This window comes from Harpia harpyja, chromosome 19, assembly GCF_026419915.1.
Source record: "Harpia harpyja isolate bHarHar1 chromosome 19, bHarHar1 primary haplotype, whole genome shotgun sequence".
Taxonomy (NCBI): Eukaryota; Metazoa; Chordata; class Aves; order Accipitriformes; family Accipitridae; genus Harpia; species Harpia harpyja.
The window spans coordinates 15,405,745-15,433,647 of record NC_068958.1 but is presented as its reverse complement, the minus strand read 5'-3'; positions in this window follow the sequence as shown (position 1 = coordinate 15,433,647).

Genomic DNA, 27,903 nt, shown 5'->3' with positions numbered 1-27,903 from the left:
AGGCACCGTAAAGAGCAGCAAGAGCTTTCAGGGCTGGGCCCTTCCTTGTGGGAGAAGGAGCCGGACGTTTGCCTTTTCGGCAAGAGGCTCTGTCGCGGCCGAGCGCCATGAGATGTTGCGTCTCTGGGAAAGCACACATCCCCACTGCTCTTGTGCCTGTAGATAGGGCGCCAAGGCAACGTGAAGAGCGGCAAGAGCTTTCAGGGCTGGGCCCTTCCTTGTGGGAGAAGGAGCCGGACGTTTGCCTTTTCGGCAAGAGGCTCTGCCGCGGCCGAGCGCCATGAGATGTTGCGTCTCTGGGAAAGCACACATCCCCACTGCTCTTGTGCCTGCAGATAGGGCGCCAAGGCACCGTGAAGAGCAGCAAGAGCTTTCAGGGCTGGGCCCTTCCTTGTGGAGAAGGAGCCGGACGTTTGCCTTTTCGGCAAGAAGCTCTGCCGCGGCCGAGCGCCATGAGATGTTGCGTCTCTGGGAAAGCACAGATCCCCACTGCTGCTGTGCCTGCAGATAGGGTGCCAAGGCACCGTGAAGAGCAGCAAGAGCTTTCAGGGCTGGGCCCTTCCTTGTGGGAGAAGGAGCCGGACGTTTGCCTTTTCGGCAAGAGGCTGTCCCGCGGCCGAGCGCCATGAGATCTTGCGTCTCTGGGAAAGCACAGATCCCCACTGCTCTTGTGCCTGCAGATAGGGTGCCAAGGCACCGTGAAGAGCAGCAAGAGCTTTCAGGGCTGGGCCCTTCCTTGTGGGAGAAGGAGCCGGACGTTTGCCTTTTCGGCAAGAGGCTCTGCCGCGGCCGAGCGCCATGAGATGTTGCGTCTCTGGGAAAGCACACATCCCCACTGCTGTTGTGCCTGTAGATAGGGCGCCAAGGCACCGTGAAGAGCAGCAAGAGCTTTCAGGGCTGGGCCCTTCCTTGTGGGAGAAGGAGCCGGACGTTTGCCTTTTCGGCAAGAGGCTCTGCCGCGGCCGAGCGCCATGAGATGTTGCGTCTCTGGGAAAGCACACATCCCCACTGCTGTTGTGCCTGCAGATAGGGCGCCAAGGCACCGTGAAGAGCAGCAAGAGCTTTCAGGGCTGGGCCCTTCCTTGTGGGAGAAGGAGCCGGACGTTTGCCTTTTCGGCAAGAGGCTCTGCCGCGGCCGAGCGCCATGAGATGTTGCGTCTCTGGAAAAGCACACATCCCCACTGCTCTTGTGCCTGTAGATAGGGCGCCAAGGCACTGTGAAGAGCAGCAAGAGCTTTCAGGGCTGGGCCCTTCCTTGTGGGAGAAGGAGCCGGACGTTTGCCTTTTCGGCAAGAGGCTCTGCCGCGGCCGAGCGCCATGAGATGTTGCGTCTTTGGGAAAGCACAGATCCCCACTGCTCTTGTGCCTGCAGATAGGGCGCCAAGGCACCGTGAAGAGCAGCAAGAGCTTTCAGGGCTGGGCCCTTCCTTGTGGGAGAAGGAGCCGGACGTTTGCCTTTTCGGCAAGAGGCTCTGCCGCGGCCGAGCGCCATGAGATGTTGCGTCTCTGGGAAAGCACACATCCCCACTGCTCTTGTGCCTGCAGATAGGGCACCAAGGCACCGTGAAGAGCAGCAAGAGCTTTCAGGGCTGGGCCCTTCCTTGTGGGAGAAGGAGCGGGACGTTTGCCTTTTCGGCAAGAGGCTCTGCCGCGGCCGAGCGCCATGAGATGTTGCGTCTCTGGGAAAGCACACATCCCCACTGCTCTTGTGTCTGCAGATAGGGCGCCAAGGCACCGTGAAGAGCAGCAAGAGCTTTCAGGGCTGGGCCCTTCCTTGTGGGAGGAGGAGCTGGACGTTTGCCTTTTCGGCAAGAGGCTCTGCCGCGGCCGAGCGCCATGAGATGTTGCGTCTCTGGGAAAGCACACATCCCCACTGCTCTTGTGCCTGCAGATAGGGCACCAAGGCACCGTGAAGAGCAGCAAGAGCTTTCAGGGCTGGGCCCTTCCTTGTGGGAGAAGGAGCCGGACGTTTGCCTTTTCGGCAAGAGGCTCTGCCGCGGCCGAGCGCCATGAGATGTTGCGTCTCTGGGAAAGCACACATCCCCACTGCTGCTGTGCCTGTACATAGGGCGCCAAGGCAACGTGAAGAGCAGCAAGAGCTTTCAGGGCTGGGCCCTTCCTTGTGGGAGAAGGAGCCGGACGTTTGCCTTTTCGGCAAGAGGCTCTGCCGCGGCCGAGCGCCATGAGATGTTGCGTCTCTGGGAAAGCACAGATCCCCACTGCTCTTGTGCCTGCAGATAGGGCGCCAAGGCACCGTGAAGAGCAGCAAGAGCTTTCAGGGCTGGGCCCTTCCTTGTGGGAGAAGGAGCCGGACGTTTGCCTTTTCGGCAAGAGGCTGTCCCGTGGCCGAGCGCCATGAGATGTTGCGTCTCTGGGAAAGCACAGATCCCCACTGCTGCTGTGCCTGTAGATAGGGCGCCAAGGCACCGTGAAGAGCAGCAAGAGCTTTCAGGGCTGGGCCCTTCCTTGTGGGAGAAGGAGCCGGACGTTTGCCTTTTCGGCAAGAGGCTGTCCCGCGGCCGAGCGCCATGAGATGTTGCGTCTCTGGGAAAGCACAGATCCCCACTGCTGTTGTGCCTGTAGATAGGGCGCCAAGGCACCGTGAAGAGCAGCAAGAGCTTTCAGGGCTGGGCCCTTCCTTGTGGGAGAAGGAGCCGGACGTTTGCCTTTTCGGCAAGAGGCTCTGCCGCGGCCGAGCGCCATGAGATGTTGCGTCTCTGGGAAAGCACAGATCCCCACTGCTGCTGTGCCTGTAGATAGGGCGACAAGGCACCGTGAAGAGCAGCAAGAGCTTTCAGGGCTGGGCCCTTCCTTGTGGGAGAAGGAGCCGGACGTTTGCCTTTTCGGCAAGAGGCTCTGCCGCGGCCGAGCGCCATGAGATGTTGCGTCTCTGGGAAAGCACAGATCCCCACTGCTGTTGTGCCTGTAGATAGGGCGCCAAGGCACCGTGAAGAGCAGCAAGAGCTTTCAGGGCTGGGCCCTTCCTTGTGGGAGAAGGAGCCGGACGTTTGCCTTTTCGGCAAGAGGCTCTACCGCGGCCGAGCGCCATGAGATGTTGCGTCTCTGGGAAAGCACACATCCCCACTGCTGTTGTGCCTGTAGATAGGGCGCCAAGGCAACGTGAAGAGCAGCAAGAGCTTTCAGGGCTGGGCCCTTCCTTGTGGGAGAAGGAGCCGGACGTTTGCCTTTTCGGCAAGAGGCTCTGCCGCGGCCGAGCGCCATGAGATGTTGCGTCTCTGGGAAAGCACACATCCCCACTGCTCTTGTGCCTGTAGATAGGGCGCCAAGGCACCGTGAAGAGCAGCAAGAGCTTTCAGGGCTGGGCCCTTCCTTGTGGGAGAAGGAGCCGGACGTTTGCCTTTTCGGCAAGAGGCTCTGCCGCGGCCGAGCGCCATGAGATGTTGCGTCTCTGGGAAAGCACACATCCCCACTGCTCTTGTGCCTGTAGATAGGGCGCCAAGGCACCGTGAAGAGCAGCAAGAGCTTTCAGGGCTGGGCCCTTCCTTGTGGGAGAAGGAGCCGGACGTTTGCCTTTTCGGCAAGAGGCTCTGCCGCGGCCGAGTGCCATGTGATGTTGCGTCTCTGGGAAAGCACAGATCCCCACTGCTGCTGTGCCTGTAGATAGGGCGCCAAGGCACCGTGAAGAGCAGCAAGAGCTTTCAGGGCTGGGCCCTTCCTTGTGGGAGAAGGAGCCGGACGTTTGCCTTTTCGGCAAGAGGCTCTGCCGCGGCCGAGCGCCATGAGATGTTGCGTCTCTGGGAAAGCACACATCCCCACTGCTGCTGTGCCTGTAGATAGGGCACCAAGGCACCGTGAAGAGCAGCAAGAGCTTTCAGGGCTGGGCCCTTCCTTGTGGGAGAAGGAGCCGGACGTTTGCCTTTTCGGCAAGAGGCTCCGCCGCGGCCGAGCGCCATGAGATGGTGCGTCTCTGGGAAAGCACACATACCCACTGCTCTTGTGCCTGTAGATAGGGCGCCAAGGCACCGTGAAGAGCAGCAAGAGCTTTCAGGGCTGGGCCCTTCCTTGTGGGAGAAGGAGCCGGACGTTTGCCTTTTCGGCAAGAGGCTCTGCCGCGGCCGAGCGCCATGAGATGTTGCGTCTCTGGGAAAGCACACATCCCCACTGCTGTTGTGCCTGTAGATAGGGCGCCAAGGCACCGTGAAGAGCAGCAAGAGCTTTCAGGGCTGGGCCCTTCCTTGTGGGAGAAGGAGCTGGACGTTTGCCTTTTCGGCAAGAGGCTGTCCCGCGGCCGAGCGCCATGAGATGTTGCGTCTCTGGGAAAGCACAGATCCCCACTGCTGCTGTGCCTGTAGATAGGGCGCCAAGGCACCGTGAAGAGCAGCAAGAGCTTTCAGGGCTGGGCCCTTCCTTGTGGGAGAAGGAGCCGGACGTTTGCCTTTTCGGCAAGAAGCTGTCCCGCGGCCGAGCGCCATGAGATCTTGCGTCTCTGGGAAAGCACACATCCCCACTGCTGCTGTGCCTGTACATAGGGCGCCAAGGCACCGTGAAGAGCAGCAAGAGCTTTCAGGGCTGGGCCCTTCCTTGTGGGAGACGGAGCCGGACGTTTGCCTTTTCGGCAAGAGGCTCTGCCGCGGCCGAGCGCCATGAGATGTTGCGTCTCTGGGAAAGCACACATCCCCACTGCTCTTGTGCCTGTAGATAGGGCGCCAAGGCACCGTGAAGAGCAGCAAGAGCTTTCAGGGCTGGGCCCTTCCTTGTGGGAGAAGGAGCCCGACGTTTGCCTTCTCGGCAACAGGCTCTGCCGCGGCCGAGCGCCACGAGATGTTGCGTCTCTGGGAAAGCACAGATCCCCACTGCTCTTGTGCCTGCAGATAGGGCGCCAAGGCACCGTGAAGAGCAGCAAGAGCTTTCAGGGCTGGGCCCTTCCTTGTGGGAGAAGGAGCCGGACGTTTGCCTTTTCGGCAAGAGGCTCTGCCGCGGCCGAGCGCCATGAGATGTTGCGTCTCTGGGAAAGCACACATCCCCATTGCTCTTGAGCCTGTAGATAGGGCGCCAAGGCACCGTGAAGAGCAGCAAGAGCTTTCAGGGCTGGGCCCTTCCTTGTGGGAGAAGGAGCCGGACGTTTGCCTTTTCGGCAAGAGGCTGTCCCGCGGCGAAGCGCCATGAGATCTTGCGTCTCTGGGAAAGCACACATCCCCACTGCTGCTGTGCCTGTAGATAGGGCGCCAAGGCACCGTGAAGAGCAGCAAGAGCTTTCAGGGCTGGGCCCTTCCTTGTGGGAGCAGGAGCCGGACGTTTGCATTTTCGGCAATAAGCTGTCCCGCGGCCGAGCGCCATGAGATGTTGCGTCTCTGGGAAAGCACACATCCCCACTGCTGCTGTGCCTGTAGATAGGGCGCCAAGGCAACGTGAAGAGCAGCAAGAGCTTTCAGGGCTGGGCCCTTCCTTGTGGGAGAAGGAGCCGGACGTTTGCCTTTTCGGCAAGAGGCTCTGCCGCGGCCGAGCGCCATGAGATGTTGCGTCTCTGGGAAAGCACACATCCCCACTGCTCTTGTGCCTGTAGATAGGGCGCCAAGGCACCGTGAAGAGCAGCAAGAGCTTTCAGGGCTGGGCCCTTCCTTGTGGGAGAAGGAGCCGGACGTTTGCCTTTTCGGCAAGAGGCTCTGCCGCGGCCGAGCGCCATGAGATGTTGCGTCTCTGGGAAAGCACAGATCCCCACTGCTGCTGTGCCTGTAGATAGGGCGCCAAGGCACCGTGAAGAGCAGCAAGAGCTTTCAGGGCTGGGCCCTTCCTTGTGGGAGAAGGAGCCGGACGTTTGCCTTTTCGGCAAGAGGCTCTGCCGCGGCCGAGTGCCATGTGATGTTGCGTCTCTGGGAAAGCACAGATCCCCACTGCTGCTGTGCCTGTAGATAGGGCGCCAAGGCACCGTGAAGAGCAGCAAGAGCTTTCAGGGCTGGGCCCTTCCTTGTGGGAGAAGGAGCCGGACGTTTGCCTTTTCGGCAAGAGGCTCTGCCGCGGCCGAGCGCCATGAGATGTTGCGTCTCTGGGAAAGCACACATCCCCACTGCTGCTGTGCCTGTAGATAGGGCACCAAGGCACCGTGAAGAGCAGCAAGAGCTTTCAGGGCTGGGCCCTTCCTTGTGGGAGAAGGAGCCGGACGTTTGCCTTTTCGGCAAGAGGCTCCGCCGCGGCCGAGCGCCATGAGATGGTGCGTCTCTGGGAAAGCACACATACCCACTGCTCTTGTGCCTGTAGATAGGGCGCCAAGGCACCGTGAAGAGCAGCAAGAGCTTTCAGGGCTGGGCCCTTCCTTGTGGGAGAAGGAGCCGGACGTTTGCCTTTTCGGCAAGAGGCTCTGCCGCGGCCGAGCGCCATGAGATGTTGCGTCTCTGGGAAAGCACACATCCCCACTGCTGTTGTGCCTGTAGATAGGGCGCCAAGGCACCGTGAAGAGCAGCAAGAGCTTTCAGGGCTGGGCCCTTCCTTGTGGGAGAAGGAGCTGGACGTTTGCCTTTTCGGCAAGAGGCTGTCCCGCGGCCGAGCGCCATGAGATGTTGCGTCTCTGGGAAAGCACAGATCCCCACTGCTGCTGTGCCTGTAGATAGGGCGCCAAGGCACCGTGAAGAGCAGCAAGAGCTTTCAGGGCTGGGCCCTTCCTTGTGGGAGAAGGAGCCGGACGTTTGCCTTTTCGGCAAGAAGCTGTCCCGCGGCCGAGCGCCATGAGATGTTGCGTCTCTGGGAAAGCACACATCCCCACTGCTGCTGTGCCTGTAGATAGGGCGCCAAGGCACCGTGAAGAGCAGCAAGAGCTTTCAGGGCTGGGCCCTTCCTTGTGGGAGAAGGAGCCGGACGTTTGCCTTTTCGGCAAGAGGCTCTGCCGCGGCCGAGCGCCATGAGATGTTGCGTCTCTGGGAAAGCACAGATCCCCACTGCTGTTGTGCCTGTAGATAGGGCGCCAAGGCACCGTGAAGAGCAGCAAGAGCTTTCAGGGCTGGGCCCTTCCTTGTGGGAGAAGGAGCCGGACGTTTGCCTTTTCGGCAAGAGGCTCTGCCGCGGCCGAGCGCCATGAGATGTTGCGTCTCTGGGAAAGCACACATCCCCACTGCTGCTGTGCCTGTAGATAGGGCACCAAGGCACCGTGAAGAGCAGCAAGAGCTTTCAGGGCTGGGCCCTTCCTTGTGGGAGAAGGAGCCGGACGTTTGCCTTTTCGGCAAGAGGCTCTGCCGCGGCCGAGCGCCATGAGATGTTGCGTCTCTGGGAAAGCACACATACCCACTGCTCTTGTGCCTGTAGATAGGGCGTCAAGGCACCGTGAAGAGCAGCAAGAGCTTTCAGGGCTGGGCCCTTCCTTGTGGGAGAAGGAGCCGGACGTTTGCCTTTTCGGCAAGAGGCTCTACCGCGGCCGAGCGCCATGAGATGTTGCGTCTCTGGGAAAGCACACATCCCCACTGCTGTTGTGCCTGTAGATAGGGCACCAAGGCACCGTGAAGAGCAGCAAGAGCTTTCAGGGCTGGGCCCTTCCTTGTGGGAGAAGGAGCTGGACGTTTGCCTTTTCGGCAAGAGGCTGTCCCGCGGCCGAGCGCCATGAGATGTTGCGTCTCTGGGAAAGCACAGATCCCCACTGCTGCTGTGCCTGTAGATAGGGTGCCAAGGCACCGTGAAGAGCAGCAAGAGCTTTCAGGGCTGGGCCCTTCCTTGTGGGAGAAGGAGCCGGACGTTTGCCTTTTCGGCAAGAAGCTGTCCCGCGGCCGAGCGCCATGAGATGTTGCGTCTCTGGGAAAGCACACATCCCCACTGCTGCTGTGCCTGTAGATAGGGCGCCAAGGCACCGTGAAGAGCAGCAAGAGCTTTCAGGGCTGGGCCCTTCCTTGTGGGAGAAGGAGCCGGACGTTTGCCTTTTCGGCAAGAGGCTCTGCCGCGGCCGAGCGCCATGAGATGTTGCGTCTCTGGGAAAGCACACATCCCCACTGCTCTTGTGCCTGTAGATAGGGCGCCAAGGCACCGTGAAGAGCAGCAAGAGCTTTCAGGGCTGGGCCCTTCCTTGTGGGAGAAGGAGCCGGACGTTTGCCTTCTCGGCAACAGGCTCTGCCGCAGCCGAGCGCCATGAGATGTTGCGTCTCTGGGAAAGCACAGATCCCCACTGCTCTTGTGCCTGCAGATAGGGCGCCAAGGCACCGTGAAGAGCAGCAAGAGCTTTCAGGGCTGGGCCCTTCCTTGTGGGAGAAGGAGCCGGACGTTTGCGTTTTCGGCAAGAAGCTCTGCCGCGGCCGAGCGCCATGAGATGTTGCGTCTCTGGGAAAGCACAGATCCCCACTGCTCTTGTGCCTGCAGATAGGGTGCCAAGGCACCGTGAAGAGCAGCAAGAGCTTTCAGGGCTGGGCCCTTCCTTGTGGGAGAAGGAGCCGGACGTTTGCCTTTTCGGCAAGAGGCTGTCCCGCGGCCGAGCGCCATGAGATCTTGCGTCTCTGGGAAAGCACAGATCCCCACTGCTGTTGTGCCTGTAGATAGGGCGCCAAGGCACCGTGAAGAGCAGCAAGAGCTTTCAGGGCTGGGCCCTTCCTTGTGGCAGAAGGAGCCGGACGTTTGCCTTTTCGGCAAGAGGCTGTCCCGTGGCCGAGCGCCATGAGATGTTGCGTCTCTGGGAAAGCACACATCCCCACTGCTGCTGTGCCTGTAGATAGGGCGCCAAGGCACCGTGAAGAGCAGCAAGAGCTTTCAGGGCTGGGCCCTTCCTTGTGGGAGAAGGAGCCGGACGTTTGCCTTTTCGGCAAGAGGCTCTGCCGCAGCCGAGCGCCATGAGATGTTGCGTCTCTGGGAAAGCACACATCCCCACTGCTCTTGTGCCTGTAGATAGGGCGCCAAGGCACCGTGAAGACCAACAAGAGCTTTCAGGGCTGGGCCCTTCCTTGTGGGAGAAGGAGCCGGACGTTTGCCTTTTCGGCAAGAGGCTCTGCCGCGGCCGAGCGCCATGAGATGTTGCGTCTCTGGGAAAGCACACATCCCCACTGCTCTTGTGCCTGCAGATAGGGCTCCAAGGCACCGTGAAGAGCAGCAAGAGCTTTCAGGGCTGGGCCCTTCCTTGTGGGAGAAGGAGCTGGACGTTTGCCTTTTCGGCAAGAGGCTGTCCCGCGGCCGAGCGCCATGAGATGTTGCGTCTCTGGGAAAGCACAGATCCCCACTGCTGCTGTGCCTGTAGATAGGGCGCCAAGGCACCGTGAAGAGCAGCAAGAGCTTTCAGGGCTGGGCCCTTCCTTGTGGGAGAAGGAGCCGGACGTTTGCCTTTTCGGCAAGAAGCTGTCCCGCGGCCGAGCGCCATGAGATGTTGCGTCTCTGGGAAAGCACACATCCCCACTGCTGCTGTGCCTGTAGATAGGGCGCCAAGGCACCGTGAAGAGCAGCAAGAGCTTTCAGGGCTGGGCCCTTCCTTGTGGGAGAAGGAGCCGGACGTTTGCCTTCTCGGCAACAGGCTCTGCCGCAGCCGAGCGCCATGAGATGTTGCGTCTCTGGGAAAGCACACATCCCCACTGCTCTTGTGCCTGCAGATAGGGCGCCAAGGCACCGTGAAGAGCAGCAAGAGCTTTCAGGGCTGGGCCCTTCCTTGTGGGAGAAGGAGCCGGACGTTTGCGTTTTCGGCAAGAAGCTCTGCCGCGGCCGAGCGCCATGAGATGTTGCGTCTCTGGGAAAGCACACATACCCACTGCTCTTGTGCCTGCAGATAGGGTGCCAAGGCACCGTGAAGAGCAGCAAGAGCTTTCAGGGCTGGGCCCTTCCTTGTGGGAGAAGGAGCCGGACGTTTGCCTTTTCGGCAAGAGGCTGTCCCGCGGCCGAGCGCCATGAGATCTTGCGTCTCTGGGAAAGCACAGATCCCCATTGCTGTTGTGCCTGTAGATAGGGCGCCAAGGCACCGTGAAGAGCAGCAAGAGCTTTCAGGGCTGGGCCCTTCCTTGTGGGAGAAGGAGCCGGACGTTTGCCTTTTCGGCAAGAGGCTGTCCCGTGGCCGAGCGCCATGAGATGTTGCGTCTCTGGGAAAGCACACATCCCCACTGCTGCTGTGCCTGTAGATAGGGCGCCAAGGCACCGTGAAGAGCAGCAAGAGCTTTCAGGGCTGGGCCCTTCCTTGTGGGAGAAGGAGCCGGACGTTTGCCTTTTCGGCAAGAGGCTCTGCCGCGGCCGAGCGCCATGAGATGTTGCGTCTCTGGAAAAGCACACATCCCCACTGCTGTTGTGCCTGTAGATAGGGCGCCAAGGCACCGTGAAGAGCAGCAAGAGCTTTCAGGGCTGGGCCCTTCCTTGTGGGAGAAGGAGCCGGACGTTTGCCTTTTCGGCAAGAGGCTCTGCCGCGGCCGAGCGCCATGAGATGTTGCGTCTCTGGAAAAGCACACATCCCCACTGCTCTTGTGCCTGTAGATAGGGCGCCAAGGCACCGTGAAGAGCAGCAAGAGCTTTCAGGGCTGGGCCCTTCCTTGTGGGAGAAGGAGCCGGACGTTTGCCTTTTTGGCGAGAAGCTGTCCCGCGGCCGAGCGCCATGAGATCTTGCGTCTCTGGGAAAGCACAGATCCCCACTGCTCTTGTGCCTGTAGATAGGGCGCCAAGGCACCGTGAAGAGCAGCAAGAGCTTTCAGGGCTGGGCCCTTCCTTGTGGGAGAAGGAGCCGGACGTTTGCCTTTTCGGCAAGAGGCTGTCCCGTGGCCGAGCGCCATGAGATGTTGCGTCTCTGGGAAAGCACACATCCCCACTGCTCTTGTTCCTGTAGATAGGGCGCCAAGGCACCGTGAAGAGCAGCAAGAGCTTTCAGGGCTGGGCCCTTCCTTGTGGGAGAAGGAGCCGGACGTTTGCCTTTTCGGCAAGAGGCTCTGCCGCGGCCGAGCGCCATGAGATGTTGCGTCTCTGGGAAAGCACAGATCCCCATTGCTCTTGTGCCTGTAGATAGGGCGCCAAGGCACCGTGAAGAGCAGCAAGAGCTTTCAGGGCTGGGCCCTTCCTTGTGGGAGAAGGAGCCGGACGTTTGCCTTTTCCGCAAGAGGCTGTCCCGCGGCGAAGCGCCATGAGAAGATGCGTCTCTGGGAAAGCACAGATCCCCACTGCTGCTGTGCCTGTAGATAGGGCGCCAAGGCACCGTGAAGAGCAGCAAGAGCTTTCAGGGCTGGGCCCTTCCTTGTGGGAGAAGGAGCCGGACGTTTGCATTTTCGGCAATAAGCTGTCCCGCGGCCGAGCGCCATGAGATGTTGCGTCTCTGGGAAAGCACACATCCCCACTGCTGCTGTGCCTGTAGATAGGGCGCCAAGGCACCGTGAAGAGCAGCAAGAGCTTTCAGGGCTGGGCCCTTCCTTGTGGGAGAAGGAGCCGGACGTTTGCCTTTTCGGCAAGAGGCTCTGCCGCGGCCGAGCGCCATGAGATGTTGCGTCTCTGGGAAAGCACACATCCCCACTGCTGTTGTGCCTGTAGATAGGGCGCCAAGGCACCGTGAAGAGCAGCAAGAGCTTTCAGGGCTGGGCCCTTCCTTGTGGGAGAAGGAGCCGGACGTTTGCCTTTTCGGCAAGAGGCTCTGCCGCGGCCGAGCGCCATGAGATGTTGCGTCTCTGGGAAAGCACAGATCCCCACTGCTCTTGTGCCTGTAGATAGGGCGCCAAGGCACCGTGAAGAGCAGCAAGAGCTTTCAGGGCTGGGCCCTTCCTTGTGGGAGAAGGAGCCGGACGTTTGCCTTTTCGGCAAGAGGCTCTGCCGCGGCCGAGTGCCATGAGATGTTGCGTCTCTGGGAAAGCACAGATCCCCACTGCTGCTGTGCCTGTAGATAGGGCGCCAAGGCACCGTGAAGAGCAGCAAGAGCTTTCAGGGCTGGGCCCTTCCTTGTGGGAGAAGGAGCCGGACGTTTGCCTTTTCGGCAAGAGGCTGTCCCGTGGCCGAGCGCCATGAGATGTTGCGTCTCTGGGAAAGCACACATCCCCACTGCTGCTGTGCCTGTAGATAGGGCGCCAAGGCACCGTGAAGAGCAGCAAGAGCTTTCAGGGCTGGGCCCTTCCTTGTGGGAGAAGGAGCCGGACGTTTGCCTTTTCGGCAAGAGGCTCTGCCGCAGCCGAGCGCCATGAGATGTTGCGTCTCTGGGAAAGCACACATCCCCACTGCTCTTGTGCCTGTAGATAGGGCGCCAAGGCACCGTGAAGACCAACAAGAGCTTTCAGGGCTGGGCCCTTCCTTGTGGGAGAAGGAGCCGGACGTTTGCCTTTTCGGCAAGAGGCTCTGCCGCGGCCGAGCGCCATGAGATGTTGCGTCTCTGGAAAAGCACACATCCCCACTGCTGTTGTGCCTGTAGATAGGGCGCCAAGGCACCGTGAAGAGCAGCAAGAGCTTTCAGGGCTGGGCCCTTCCTTGTGGGAGAAGGAGCCGGACGTTTGCCTTTTCGGCAAGAGGCTCTGCCGCGGCCGAGCGCCATGAGATGTTGCGTCTCTGGAAAAGCACACATCCCCACTGCTCTTGTGCCTGTAGATAGGGCGCCAAGGCACCGTGAAGAGCAGCAAGAGCTTTCAGGGCTGGGCCCTTCCTTGTGGGAGAAGGAGCCGGACGTTTGCCTTTTTGGCGAGAAGCTGTCCCGCGGCCGAGCGCCATGAGATCTTGCGTCTCTGGGAAAGCACAGATCCCCACTGCTCTTGTGCCTGTAGATAGGGCGCCAAGGCACCGTGAAGAGCAGCAAGAGCTTTCAGGGCTGGGCCCTTCCTTGTGGGAGAAGGAGCCGGACGTTTGCCTTTTCGGCAAGAGGCTGTCCCGTGGCCGAGCGCCATGAGATGTTGCGTCTCTGGGAAAGCACACATCCCCACTGCTCTTGTTCCTGTAGATAGGGCGCCAAGGCACCGTGAAGAGCAGCAAGAGCTTTCAGGGCTGGGCCCTTCCTTGTGGGAGAAGGAGCCGGACGTTTGCCTTTTCGGCAAGAGGCTCTGCCGCGGCCGAGCGCCATGAGATGTTGCGTCTCTGGGAAAGCACACATCCCCATTGCTCTTGTGCCTGTAGATAGGGCGCCAAGGCACCGTGAAGAGCAGCAAGAGCTTTCAGGGCTGGGCCCTTCCTTGTGGGAGAAGGAGCCGGATGTTTGCCTTTTCCGCAAGAGGCTGTCCCGCGGCGAAGCGCCATGAGAAGATGCGTCTCTGGGAAAGCACAGATCCCCACTGCTGCTGTGCCTGTAGATAGGGCGCCAAGGCACCGTGAAGAGCAGCAAGAGCTTTCAGGGCTGGGCCCTTCCTTGTGGGAGAAGGAGCCGGACGTTTGCCTTTTCGGCAATAAGCTGTCCCGCGGCCGAGCGCCATGAGATGTTGCGTCTCTGGGAAAGCACACATCCCCACTGCTGCTGTGCCTGTAGATAGGGCGCCAAGGCACCGTGAAGAGCAGCAAGAGCTTTCAGGGCTGGGCCCTTCCTTGTGGGAGAAGGAGCCGGACGTTTGCCTTTTCGGCAAGAGGCTCTGCCGCGGCCGAGCGCCATGAGATGTTGCGTCTCTGGGAAAGCACACATCCCCACTGCTCTTGTGCCTGTAGATAGGGCGCCAAGGCACCGTGAAGAGCAGCAAGAGCTTTCAGGGCTGGGCCCTTCCTTGTGGGAGAAGGAGCCGGACATTTGCCTTTTCGGCAAGAGGCTCTGCCGCGGCCGAGCGCCATGAGATGTTGCGTCTCTGGGAAAGCACAGATCCCCACTGCTCTTGTGCCTGTAGATAGGGCGCCAAGGCACCGTGAAGAGCAGCAAGAGCTTTCAGGGCTGGGCCCTTCCTTGTGGGAGAAGGAGCCGGACGTTTGCCTTTTCGGCAAGAAGCTCTGCCGCGGCCGAGTGCCATGAGATGTTGCGTCTCTGGGAAAGCACAGATCCCCACTGCTGCTGTGCCTGTAGATAGGGCGCCAAGGCACCGTGAAGAGCAGCAAGAGCTTTCAGGACTGGGCACTTCCTTGTGGGAGAAGGAGCCGGACGTTTGCCTTTTCGGCAAGAGGCTCTGCCGCGGCCGAGCGCCATGAGATGTTGCGTCTCTGGGAAAGCACACATCCCCACTGCTGCTGTGCCTGTAGATAGGGCACCAAGGCACCGTGAAGAGCAGCAAGAGCTTTCAGGGCTGGGCCCTTCCTTGTGGGAGAAGGAGCCGGACGTTTGCCTTTTCGGCAAGAGGCTCCGCCGCGACCGAGCGCCATGAGATGGTGAGTCTCTGGGAAAGCACACATACCCACTGCTCTTGTGCCTGTAGATAGGGCGCCAAGGCACCGTGAAGAGCAGCAAGAGCTTTCAGGGCTGGGCCCTTCCTTGTGGGAGAAGGAGCCGGACGTTTGCCTTTTCGGCAAGAGGCTGTCCCGCGGCCGAGCGCCATGAGATGTTGCGTCTCTGGGAAAGCACAGATCCCCACTGCTGCTGTGCCTGTAGATAGGGCGCCAAGGCACCGTGAAGAGCAGCAAGAGCTTTCAGGGCTGGGCCCTTCCTTGTGGGAGAAGGAGCCGGACGTTTGCCTTTTCGGCAAGAAGCTGTCCCGCAGCCGAGCGCCATGAGATGTTGCGTCTCTGGGAAAGCACACATCCCCACTGCTGCTGTGCCTGTAGATAGGGCGCCAAGGCACCGTGAAGAGCAGCAAGAGCTTTCAGGGCTGGGCCCTTCCTTGTGGGAGAAGGAGCCGGACGTTTGCCTTTTCGGCAAGAGGCTCTGCCGCGGCCGAGCGCCATGAGATGTTGCGTCTCTGGGAAAGCACACATCCCCACTGCTCTTGTGCCTGTAGATAGGGCGCCAAGGCACCGTGAAGAGCAGCAAGAGCTTTCAGGGCTGGGCCCTTCCTTGTGGGAGAAGGAGCCGGACGTTTGCCTTCTCGGCAACAGGCTCTGCCGCGGCCGAGCGCCATGAGATGTTGCGTCTCTGGGAAAGCACAGATCCCCACTGCTCTTGTGCCTGCAGATAGGGCGCCAAGGCACCGTGAAGAGCAGCAAGAGCTTTCAGGGCTGGGCCCTTCCTTGTGGGAGAAGGAGCCGGACGTTTGCGTTTTCGGCAAGAAGCTCTGCCGCGGCCGAGCGCCATGAGATGTTGCGTCTCTGGGAAAGCACAGATCCCCACTGCTCTTGTGCCTGCAGATAGGGTGCCAAGGCACCGTGAAGAGCAGCAAGAGCTTTCAGGGCTGGGCCCTTCCTTGTGGGAGAAGGAGCCGGACGTTTGCCTTTTCGGCAAGAGGCTGTCCCGCGGCCGAGCGCCATGAGATCTTGCGTCTCTGGGAAAGCACAGATCCCCACTGCTGTTGTGCCTGTAGATAGGGCGCCAAGGCACCGTGAAGAGCAGCAAGAGCTTTCAGGGCTGGGCCCTTCCTTGTGGGAGAAGGAGCCGGACGTTTGCCTTTTCGGCAAGAGGCTGTCCCGTGGCCGAGCGCCATGGGATGTTGCGTCTCTGGGAAAGCACACATCCCCACTGCTGCTGTGCCTGTAGATAGGGCGCCAAGGCACCGTGAAGAGCAGCAAGAGCTTTCAGGGCTGGGCCCTTCCTTGTGGGAGAAGGAGCGGGACGTTTGCCTTTTCGGCAAGAGGCTCTGCCGCGGCCGAGCGCCATGAGATGTTGCGTCTCTGGGAAAGCACAGATCCCCACTGCTCTTGTGCCTGTAGATAGGGCGCCAAGGCACCGTGAAGAGCAGCAAGAGCTTTCAGGGCTGGGCCCTTCCTTGTGGGAGAAGGAGCCGGACGTTTGCCTTTTCGGCAAGAAGCTCTGCCGCGGCCGAGCGCCATGAGATGTTGCGTCTCTGGGAAAGCACAGATCCCCACTGCTGTTGTGCCTGTAGATAGGGCGCCAAGGCACCGTGAAGAGCAGCAAGAGCTTTCAGGGCTGGGCCCTTCCTTGTGTGAGAAGGAGCCGGACGTTTGCCTTTTCGGCAATAAGCTGTCCCGCGGCCGAGCGCCATGAGATGTTGCGTCTCTGGGAAAGCACACATCCCCACTGCTGCTGTGCCTGTAGATAGGGCGCCAAGGCACCGTGAAGAGCAGCAAGAGCTTTCAGGGCTGGGCCCTTCCTTGTGGGAGAAGGAGCCGGACGTTTGCCTTTTCGGCAAGAGGCTCTGCCGCGGCCGAGCGCCATGAGATGTTGCGTCTCTGGGAAAGCACACATCCCCACTGCTGTTGTGCCTGTAGATAGGGCGCCAAGGCACCGTGAAGAGCAGCAAGAGCTTTCAGGGCTGGGCCCTTCCTTGTGGGAGAAGGAGCCGGACGTTTGCCTTTTCGGCAAGAGGCTCTGCCGCGGCCGAGCGCCATGAGATGTTGCGTCTCTGGGAAAGCACAGATCCCCACTGCTCTTGTGCCTGTAGATAGGGCGCCAAGGCACCGTGAAGAGCAGCAAGAGCTTTCAGGGCTGGGCCCTTCCTTGTGGGAGAAGGAGCCGGACGTTTGCCTTTTCGGCAAGAGGCTCTGCCGCGGCCGAGTGCCATGAGATGTTGCGTCTCTGGGAAAGCACAGATCCCCACTGCTGCTGTGCCTGTAGATAGGGCGCCAAGGCACCGTGAAGAGCAGCAAGAGCTTTCAGGGCTGGGCCCTTCCTTGTGGGAGAAGGAGCCGGACGTTTGCCTTTTCGGCAAGAGGCTGTCCCGTGGCCGAGCGCCATGAGATGTTGCGTCTCTGGGAAAGCACACATCCCCACTGCTGCTGTGCCTGTAGATAGGGCGCCAAGGCACCGTGAAGAGCAGCAAGAGCTTTCAGGGCTGGGCCCTTCCTTGTGGGAGAAGGAGCCGGACGTTTGCCTTTTCGGCAAGAGGCTCTGCCGCAGCCGAGCGCCATGAGATGTTGCGTCTCTGGGAAAGCACACATCCCCACTGCTCTTGTGCCTGTAGATAGGGCGCCAAGGCACCGTGAAGACCAACAAGAGCTTTCAGGGCTGGGCCCTTCCTTGTGGGAGAAGGAGCCGGACGTTTGCCTTTTCGGCAAGAGGCTCTGCCGCGGCCGAGCGCCATGAGATGTTGCGTCTCTGGAAAAGCACACATCCCCACTGCTGTTGTGCCTGTAGATAGGGCGCCAAGGCACCGTGAAGAGCAGCAAGAGCTTTCAGGGCTGGGCCCTTCCTTGTGGGAGAAGGAGCCGGACGTTTGCCTTTTCGGCAAGAGGCTCTGCCGCGGCCGAGCGCCATGAGATGTTGCGTCTCTGGAAAAGCACACATCCCCACTGCTCTTGTGCCTGTAGATAGGGCGCCAAGGCACCGTGAAGAGCAGCAAGAGCTTTCAGGGCTGGGCCCTTCCTTGTGGGAGAAGGAGCCGGACGTTTGCCTTTTTGGCGAGAAGCTGTCCCGCGGCCGAGCGCCATGAGATCTTGCGTCTCTGGGAAAGCACAGATCCCCACTGCTCTTGTGCCTGTAGATAGGGCGCCAAGGCACCGTGAAGAGCAGCAAGAGCTTTCAGGGCTGGGCCCTTCCTTGTGGGAGAAGGAGCCGGACGTTTGCCTTTTCGGCAAGAGGCTGTCCCGTGGCCGAGCGCCATGAGATGTTGCGTCTCTGGGAAAGCACACATCCCCACTGCTCTTGTTCCTGTAGATAGGGCGCCAAGGCACCGTGAAGAGCAGCAAGAGCTTTCAGGGCTGGGCCCTTCCTTGTGGGAGAAGGAGCCGGACGTTTGCCTTTTCGGCAAGAGGCTCTGCCGCGGCCGAGCGCCATGAGATGTTGCGTCTCTGGGAAAGCACACATCCCCATTGCTCTTGTGCCTGTAGATAGGGCGCCAAGGCACCGTGAAGAGCAGCAAGAGCTTTCAGGGCTGGGCCCTTCCTTGTGGGAGAAGGAGCCGGATGTTTGCCTTTTCCGCAAGAGGCTGTCCCGCGGCGAAGCGCCATGAGAAGATGCGTCTCTGGGAAAGCACAGATCCCCACTGCTGCTGTGCCTGTAGATAGGGCGCCAAGGCACCGTGAAGAGCAGCAAGAGCTTTCAGGGCTGGGCCCTTCCTTGTGGGAGAAGGAGCCGGACGTTTGCCTTTTCGGCAAGAGGCTGTCCCGCGGCCGAGCGCCATGAGATGTTGCGTCTCTGGGAAAGCACACATCCCCACTGCTGCTGTGCCTGTAGATAGGGCGCCAAGGCACCGTGAAGAGCAGCAAGAGCTTTCAGGGCTGGGCCCTTCCTTGTGGGAGAAGGAGCCGGACGTTTGCCTTTTCGGCAAGAGGCTCTGCCGCGGCCGAGCGCCATGAGATGTTGCGTCTCTGGGAAAGCACACATCCCCACTGCTCTTGTGCCTGTAGATAGGGCGCCAAGGCACCGTGAAGAGCAGCAAGAGCTTTCAGGGCTGGGCCCTTCCTTGTGGGAGAAGGAGCCGGACGTTTGCCTTTTCGGCAAGAGGCTCTGCCGCGGCCGAGCGCCATGAGATGTTGCGTCTCTGGGAAAGCACAGATCCCCACTGCTCTTGTGCCTGTAGATAGGGCGCCAAGGCACCGTGAAGAGCAGCAAGAGCTTTCAGGGCTGGGCCCTTCCTTGTGGGAGAAGGAGCCGGACGTTTGCCTTTTCGGCAAGAAGCTCTGCCGCGGCCGAGTGCCATGAGATGTTGCGTCTCTGGGAAAGCACAGATCCCCACTGCTGCTGTGCCTGTAGATAGGGCGCCAAGGCACCGTGAAGAGCAGCAAGAGCTTTCAGGACTGGGCACTTCCTTGTGGGAGAAGGAGCCGGACGTTTGCCTTTTCGGCAAGAGGCTCTGCCGCGGCCGAGCGCCATGAGATGTTGCGTCTCTGGGAAAGCACACATCCCCACTGCTGCTGTGCCTGTAGATAGGGCACCAAGGCACCGTGAAGAGCAGCAAGAGCTTTCAGGGCTGGGCCCTTCCTTGTGGGAGAAGGAGCCGGACGTTTGCCTTTTCGGCAAGAGGCTCCGCCGCGACCGAGCGCCATGAGATGGTGAGTCTCTGGGAAAGCACACATACCCACTGCTCTTGTGCCTGTAGATAGGGCGCCAAGGCACCGTGAAGAGCAGCAAGAGCTTTCAGGGCTGGGCCCTTCCTTGTGGGAGAAGGAGCCGGACGTTTGCCTTTTCGGCAAGAGGCTGTCCCGCGGCCGAGCGCCATGAGATGTTGCGTCTCTGGGAAAGCACAGATCCCCACTGCTGCTGTGCCTGTAGATAGGGCGCCAAGGCACCGTGAAGAGCAGCAAGAGCTTTCAGGGCTGGGCCCTTCCTTGTGGGAGAAGGAGCCGGACGTTTGCCTTTTCGGCAAGAAGCTGTCCCGCAGCCGAGCGCCATGAGATGTTGCGTCTCTGGGAAAGCACACATCCCCACTGCTGCTGTGCCTGTAGATAGGGCGCCAAGGCACCGTGAAGAGCAGCAAGAGCTTTCAGGGCTGGGCCCTTCCTTGTGGGAGAAGGAGCCGGACGTTTGCCTTTTCGGCAAGAGGCTCTGCCGCGGCCGAGCGCCATGAGATGTTGCGTCTCTGGGAAAGCACACATCCCCACTGCTCTTGTGCCTGTAGATAGGGCGCCAAGGCACCGTGAAGAGCAGCAAGAGCTTTCAGGGCTGGGCCCTTCCTTGTGGGAGAAGGAGCCGGACGTTTGCCTTCTCGGCAACAGGCTCTGCCGCGGCCGAGCGCCATGAGATGTTGCGTCTCTGGGAAAGCACAGATCCCCACTGCTCTTGTGCCTGCAGATAGGGCGCCAAGGCACCGTGAAGAGCAGCAAGAGCTTTCAGGGCTGGGCCCTTCCTTGTGGGAGAAGGAGCCGGACGTTTGCGTTTTCGGCAAGAAGCTCTGCCGCGGCCGAGCGCCATGAGATGTTGCGTCTCTGGGAAAGCACAGATCCCCACTGCTCTTGTGCCTGCAGATAGGGTGCCAAGGCACCGTGAAGAGCAGCAAGAGCTTTCAGGGCTGGGCCCTTCCTTGTGGGAGAAGGAGCCGGACGTTTGCCTTTTCGGCAAGAGGCTGTCCCGCGGCCGAGCGCCATGAGATCTTGCGTCTCTGGGAAAGCACAGATCCCCACTGCTGTTGTGCCTGTAGATAGGGCGCCAAGGCACCGTGAAGAGCAGCAAGAGCTTTCAGGGCTGGGCCCTTCCTTGTGGGAGAAGGAGCCGGACGTTTGCCTTTTCGGCAAGAGGCTGTCCCGTGGCCGAGCGCCATGGGATGTTGCGTCTCTGGGAAAGCACACATCCCCACTGCTGCTGTGCCTGTAGATAGGGCGCCAAGGCACCGTGAAGAGCAGCAAGAGCTTTCAGGGCTGGGCCCTTCCTTGTGGGAGAAGGAGCGGGACGTTTGCCTTTTCGGCAAGAGGCTCTGCCGCGGCCGAGCGCCATGAGATGTTGCGTCTCTGGGAAAGCACAGATCCCCACTGCTCTTGTGCCTGTAGATAGGGCGCCAAGGCACCGTGAAGAGCAGCAAGAGCTTTCAGGGCTGGGCCCTTCCTTGTGGGAGAAGGAGCCGGACGTTTGCCTTTTCGGCAAGAAGCTCTGCCGCGGCCGAGCGCCATGAGATGTTGCGTCTCTGGGAAAGCACAGATCCCCACTGCTGTTGTGCCTGTAGATAGGGCGCCAAGGCACCGTGAAGAGCAGCAAGAGCTTTCAGGGCTGGGCCCTTCCTTGTGTGAGAAGGAGCCGGACGTTTGCCTTTTCGGCAAGAGGCTCTGCCGCGGCCGAGCGCCATGAGATGTTGCGTCTCTGGAAAAGCACACATCCCCACTGCTGCTGTGCCTGTAGATAGGGCGCCAAGGCACCGTGAAGAGCAGCAAGAGCTTTCAGGGCTGGGCCCTTCCTTGTGGGAGAAGGAGCCGGACGTTTGCCTTTTCGGCAAGAGGCTCTGCCGCGGCCGAGCGCCATGAGATGTTGCGTCTCTGGGAAAGCACAGATCCCCATTGCTCTTGTGCCTGCAGATAGGGCGCCAAGGCACCGTGAAGAGCAGCAAGAGCTTTCAGGGCTGGGCCCTTCCTTGTGGGAGGAGGAGCCGGACGTTTGCCTTTTCGGCAAGAGGCTCTGCCGCGGCCGAGCGCCATGAGATGTTGCGTCTCTGGGAAAGCACACATCCCCACTGCTCTTGTGCCTGCAGATAGGGCGCCAAGGCACCGTGAAGAGCAGCAAGAGCTTTCAGGGATGGGCCCTTCCTTATGGAGAAGGAGCCGGACGTTTGCCTTTTCGGCAAGAGGCTCTGCCTTGGCCGAGCGCCATGAGATGTTGCGTCTCTGGGAAAGCACACATCCCCACTGCTGCTGTGCCTGTACATAGGGCGCCAAGGCAACGTGAAGAGCAGCAAGAGCTTTCAGGGCTGGGCCCTTCCTTGTGGGAGAAGGAGCCGGACGTTTGCCTTTTCGGCAAGAGGCTCTGCCGCGGCCGAGCGCCATGAGATGTTGCGTCTCTGGAAAAGCACAGATCCCCACTGCTGCTGTGCCTGTACATAGGGCGCCAAGGCACCGTGAAGAGCAGCAAGAGCTTTCAGGGCTGGGCCCTTCCTTGTGGGAGAAGGAGCCGGACGTTTGCCTTTTCGGCAAGAGGCTCTGCCGCGGCCGAGCGCCATGAGATGTTGCGTCTCTGGGAAAGCACAGATCCCCACTGCTGCTGTGCCTGTAGATAGGGCACCAAGGCACCGTGAAGAGCAGCAAGAGCTTTCAGGGCTGGGCCCTTCCTTGTGGGAGAAGGAGCCGGACGTTTGTCTTGTCGGCAAGAGGCTGTCCCGTGGTCGAGAGCCATGAGATGTTGCGTCTCTGGGAAAGCACAGATCCCCACTGCTCTTGTTCCTGTAGATAGGGCGCCAAGGCACCGTGAAGAGCAGCAAGAGCTTTCAGGGCTGGGCCCTTCCTTGTGGGAGTAGGAGCCGGACGTTTGCCTTTTCGGCAAGAGGCTCTGCCGCGGCCGAGCGCCATGAGATGTTGCGTCTCTGGGAAAGCACAGATCCCCACTGCTGCTGTGCCTGTAGATAGGGCGCCAAGGCACCGTGAAGAGCAGCAAGAGCTTTCAGGGCTGGGCCCTTCCTTGTGGGAGAAGGAGCCGGACGTTTGCCTTTTCGGCAAGAGGCTCTGTCGCGGCCGAGCGCCATGAGATGTTGCGTCTCTGGGAAAGCACAGATCCCCACTGCTCTTGTGCCTGCAGATAGGGTGCCAAGGCACCGTGAAGAGCAGCAAGAGCTTTCAGGGCTGGGCCCTTCCTTGTGGGAGAAGGAGCCGGACGTTTGCCTTTTCGGCAAGAGGCTGTCCCGTGGCCGAGCGCCATGAGATGTTGCGTCTCTGGGAAAGCACACATCCCCACTGCTGCTGTGCCTGTAGATAGGGCGCCAAGGCACCGTGAAGAGCAGCAAGAGCTTTCAGGGCTGGGCCCTTCCTTGTGGGAGAAGGAGCCGGACGTTTGCCTTTTCGGCAAGAGGCTCTGCCGCAGCCGAGCGCCATGAGATGTTGCGTCTCTGGGAAAGCACAGATCCCCACTGCTGTTGTGCCTGTAGATAGGGCGCCAAGGCACCGTGAAGAGCAGCAAGAGCTTTCAGGGCTGGGCCCTTCCTTGTGGGAGAAGGAGCCGGACGTTTGCCTTTTCGGCAAGAGGCTCTGCCGCAGCCGAGCGCCATGAGATGTTGCGTCTCTGGGAAAGCACACATCCCCACTGCTCTTGTGCCTGTAGATAGGGCGCCAAGGCACCGTGAAGAGCAGCAAGAGCTTTCAGGGCTGGGCCCTTCCTTGTGGGAGAAGGAGCCGGACGTTTGCCTTTTCGGCAAGAGGCTCTGCCGCGGCCGAGCGCCATGAGATGTTGCGTCTCTGGGAAAGCACAGATCCCCACTGCTCTTGTGCCTGCAGATAGGGCGCCAAGGCACCGTGAAGAGCAGCAAGAGCTTTCAGGGCTGGGCCCTTCCTTGTGGGAGGAGGAGCCGGACGTTTGCCTTTTCGGCAAGAGGCTCTGCCGCGGCCGAGCGCCATGAGATGTTGCGTCTCTGGGAAAGCACACATCCCCACTGCTCTTGTGCCTGCAGATAGGGCGCCAAGGCACCGTGAAGAGCAGCAAGAGCTTTCAGGGCTGGGCCCTTCCTTATGGAGAAGGAGCCGGACGTTTGCCTTTTCGGCAAGAGGCTCTGCCGCGGCCGAGCGCCATGAGATGTTGCGTCTCTGGGAAAGCACACATCCCCACTGCTGCTGTGCCTGTACATAGGGCGCCAAGGCAACGTGAAGAGCAGCAAGAGCTTTCAGGGCTGGGCCCTTCCTTGTGGGAGAAGGAGCCGGACGTTTGCCTTTTCGGCAAGAGGCTCTGCCGCGGCCGAGCGCCATGAGATGTTGCGTCTCTGGGAAAGCACAGATCCCCACTGCTGCTGTGCCTGTAGATAGGGCGCCAAGGCACCGTGAAGAGCAGCAAGAGCTTTCAGGGCTGGGCCCTTCCTTGTGGGAGAAGGAGCCGGACGTTTGCCTTTTCGGCAAGAGGCTCTGCCGCGGCCGAGCGCCATGAGATGTTGCGTCTCTGGGAAAGCACAGATCCCCATTGCTCTTGTGCCTGCAGATAGGGCGCCAAGGCACCGTGAAGAGCAGCAAGAGCTTTCAGGGCTGGGCCCTTCCTTGTGGGAGGAGGAGCCGGACGTTTGCCTTTTCGGCAAGAGGCTCTGCCGCGGCCGAGCGCCATGAGATGTTGCGTCTCTGGGAAAGCACAGATCCCCACTGCTCTTGTTCCTGTAGATAGGGCGCCAAGGCACCGTGAAGAGCAGCAAGAGCTTTCAGGGCTGGGCCCTTCCTTGTGGGAGAAGGAGCCGGACGTTTGCCTTTTCGGCAAGAGGCTCTGTCGCGGCCGAGCGCCATGAGATGTTGCGTCTCTGGGAAAGCACAGATCCCCACTGCTGCTGTGCCTGGAGATAGGGCGACAAGGCACCGTGAAGAGCAGCAAGAGCTTTCAGGGCTGGGCCCTTCCTTGTGGGAGAAGGAGCCGGACGTTTGCCTTTTCGGCAAGAGGCTCTGCCGCGGCCGAGCGCCATGAGATGTTGCGACTCTGGGAAAGCACAGATCCCCACTGCTCTTGTGCCTGTAGATAGGGCGCCAAGGCACCGTGAAGAGCAGCAAGAGCTTTCAGGGCTGGGCCCTTCCTTGTGGGAGAAGGAGCCGGACGTTTGCCTTTTCGGCAAGTGGCTGTCCCGTGGCCGAGCGCCATGAGATGTTGCGTCTCTGGGAAAGCACAGATCCCCACTGCTCTTGTTCCTGTAGATAGGGCGCCAAGGCACCGTGAAGAGCAGCAAGAGCTTTCAGGGCTGGGCCCTTCCTTGTGGGAGAAGGAGCCGGACGTTTGCCTTTTCGGCAAGAGGCTCTGCCGCGGCCGAGCGCCATGAGATGTTGCGTCTCTGGGAAAGCACACATACCCACTGCTGCTGTCCCTGTACATAGGGCGCCAAGGCAACGTGAAGAGCAGCAAGAGCTTTCAGGGCTGGGCCCTTCCTTGTGGGAGAAGGAGCCGGACGTTTGCCTTTTTGGCAAGAGGCTCTGTCGCGGCCGAGCGCCATGAGATGTTGCGTCTCTGGGAAAGCACACATCCCCACTGCTGCTGTGCCTGTAGATAGGGCGACAAGGCACCGTGAAGAGCAGCAAGAGCTTTCAGGGCTGGGCCCTTCCTTGTGGGAGAAGGAGCCGGACGTTTGCCTTTTCGGCAAGAGGCTCTGCCGCGGCCGAGCGCCATGAGATGTTGCGTCTCTGGGAAAGCACACATCCCCACTGCTCTTGTGCCTGTAGATAGGGCGCCAAGGCACCGTGAAGAGCAGCAAGAGCTTTCAGGGCTGGGCCCTTCCTTGTGGGAGAAGGAGCCGGACGTTTGCCTTTTCGGCAAGAGGCTCTGCCGCGGCCGAGTGCCATGAGATGTTGCGTCTCTGGGAAAGCACACATCCCCACTGCTGCTGTGCCTGTAGATAGGGCACCAAGGCACCGTGAAGAGCAGCAAGAGCTTTCAGGGCTGGGCCCTTCCTTGTGGGAGAAGGAGCCGGACGTTTGCCTTTTCGGCAAGAGGCTCCGCCGCGACCGAGCGCCATGAGATGGTGCGTCTCTGGGAAAGCACACATACCCACTGCTCTTGTGCCTGTAGATAGGGCGCCAAGGCACCGTGAAGAGCAGCAAGAGCTTTCAGGGCTGGGCCCTTCCTTGTGGGAGAAGGAGCCGGACGTTTGCCTTTTCGGCAAGAGGCTGTCCCGCGGCCGAGCGCCATGAGATGTTGCGTCTCTGGGAAAGCACAGATCCCCACTGCTGCTGTGCCTGTAGATAGGGCGCCAAGGCACCGTGAAGAGCAGCAAGAGCTTTCAGGGCTGGGCCCTTCCTTGTGGGAGAAGGAGCCGGACGTTTGCCTTTTCGGCAAGAAGCTGTCCCGCGGCCGAGCGCCATGAGATGTTGCGTCTCTGGGAAAGCACACATCCCCACTGCTGCTGTGCCTGTAGATAGGGCGCCAAGGCAACGTGAAGAGCAGCAAGAGCTTTCAGGGCTGGGCCCTTCCTTGTGGGAGAAGGAGCCGGACGTTTGCCTTTTCGGCAAGAGGCGGCTCTGCCGCGGGCCGAGCGCCATGAGATGTTGCGTCTCTGGGAAAGCACACATCCCCACTGCTCTTGTGCCTGTAGATAGGGCGCCAAGGCACCGTGAAGAGCAGCAAGAGCTTTCAGGGCTGGGCCCTTCCTTGTGGGAGAAGGAGCCGGACGTTTGCCTTTTCGGCAAGAGGCTCTGCCGCGGCCGAGCGCCATGAGATGTTGCGTCTCTGGGAAAGCACAGATCCCCACTGCTCTTGTGCCTGTAGATAGGGCGCCAAGGCACCGTGAAGAGCAGCAAGAGCTTTCAGGGCTGGGCCCTTCCTTGTGGGAGAAGGAGCCGGACGTTTGCCTTTTCGGCAAGAGGCTCTGCCGCGGCCGAGTGCCATGTGATGTTGCGTCTCTGGGAAAGCACAGATCCCCACTGCTCTTGTTCCTGTAGATAGGGCGCCAAGGCACCGTGAAGAGCAGCAAGAGCTTTCAGGGCTGGGCACTTCCTTGTGGGAGAAGGAGCCGGACGTTTGCCTTTTCGGCAAGAGGCTCTGCCGCGGCCGAGCGCCATGAGATGTTGCGTCTCTGGGAAAGCACACATCCCCACTGCTGCTGTGCCTGTAGATAGGGCGCCAAGGCACCGTGAAGAGCAGCAAGAGCTTTCAGGGCTGGGCCCTTCCTTGTGGGAGAAGGAGCCGGACGTTTGCCTTTTCGGCAAGAGGCTGTCCTGCGGCCGAGCGCCATGAGATGTTGCGTCTCTGGGAAAGCACAGATCCCCACTGCTGCTGTGCCTGTAGATAGGGCTCCAAGGCACCGTGAAGAGCAGCAAGAGCTTTCAGGGCTGGGCCCTTCCTTGTGGGAGAAGGAGCCGGACGTTTGCCTTTTCGGCAAGAAGCTGTCCCGCGGCCGAGCGCCATGAGATGTTGCGTCTCTGGGAAAGCACACATCCCCACTGCTGCTGTGCCTGTAGATAGGGCGCCAAGGCAACGTGAAGAGCAGCAAGAGCTTTCAGGGCTGGGCCCTTCCTTGTGGGAGAAGGAGCCGGACGTTTGCCTTCTCGGCAACAGGCTCTGCCGCGGCCGAGCGCCATGAGATGTTGCGTCTCTGGGAAAGCACAGATCCCCACTGCTCTTGTGCCTGCCGATAGGGCGCCAAGGCACCGTGAAGAGCAGCAAGAGCTTTCAGGGCTGGGCCCTTCCTTGTGGGAGAAGGAGCCGGACGTTTGCGTTTACGGCAAGAAGCTCTGCCGCGGCCGAGCGCCATGAGATGTTGCGTCTCTGGGAAAGCACAGATCCCCACTGCTCTTGTGCCTGCAGATAGGGTGCCAAGGCACCGTGAAGAGCAGCAAGAGCTTTCAGGGCTGGGCCCTTCCTTGTGGGAGAAGGAGCCGGACGTTTGCCTTTTCGGCATGAGGCTGTCCCGCGGCCGAGCGCCATGAGATGTTGCGTCTCTGGGAAAGCACACATCCCCACTGCTGCTGTGCCTGTAGATAGGGCGCCAAGGCACCGTGAAGAGCAGCAAGAGCTTTCAGGGCTGGGCCCTTCCTTGTGGGAGAAGGAGCCGGACGTTTGCCTTTTCGGCAAGAGGCTCTGCCGCAGCCGAGCGCCATGAGATGTTGCTTCTCTGGGAAAGCACAGATCCCCACTGCTGTTGTGCCTGTAGATAGGGCGCCAAGGCACCGTGAAGAGCAGCAAGAGCTTTCAGGGCTGGGCCCTTCCTTGTGGGAGAAGGAGCCGGACGTTTGCCTTTTCGGCAAGAGGCTCTGCCGCGGCCGAGCGCCATGAGATGTTGCGTCTCTGGAAAAGCACACATCCCCACTGCTCTTGTGCCTGTAGATAGGGCGCCAAGGCACCGTGAAGAGCAGCAAGAGCTTTCAGGGCTGGGCCCTTCCTTGTGGGAGAAGGAGCCGGACGTTTGCCTTTTCGGCAAGAGGCTCTGCCGCGGCCGAGCGCCATGAGATGTTGCGTCTCTGGGAAAGCACAGATCCCCACTGCTCTTGTGCCTGCAGATAGGGCGCCAAGGCACCGTGAAGAGCAGCAAGAGCTTTCAGGGCTGGGCCCTTCCTTGTGGGAGAAGGAGCCGGACGTTTGCCTTTTCGGCAAGAGGCTCTGCCGCGGCCGAGCGCCATGAGATGTTGCGACTCTGGGAAAGCACAGATCCCCACTGCTCTTGTGCCTGTAGATAGGGCGCCAAGGCACCGTGAAGAGCAGCAAGAGCTTTCAGGGCTGGGCCCTTCCTTGTGGGAGGAGGAGCCGGACGTTTGCCTTTTCGGCAAGAGGCTCTGCCGCGGCCGAGCGCCATGAGATGTTGCGTCTCTGGGAAAGCACACATCCCCACTGCTCTTGTGCCTGCCAATAGGGCGCCAAGGCACCGTGAAGAGCAGCAAGAGCTTTCAGGGCTGGGCCCTTCCTTATGGAGAAGGAGCCGGACGTTTGCCTTTTCGGCAAGAGGCTCTGCCGCGGCCGAGCGCCATGAGATGTTGCGTCTCTGGGAAAGCACAGATCCCCACTGCTGCTGTGCCTGTACATAGGGCGCCAAGGCAACGTGAAGAGCAGCAAGAGCTTTCAGGGCTGGGCCCTTCCTTGTG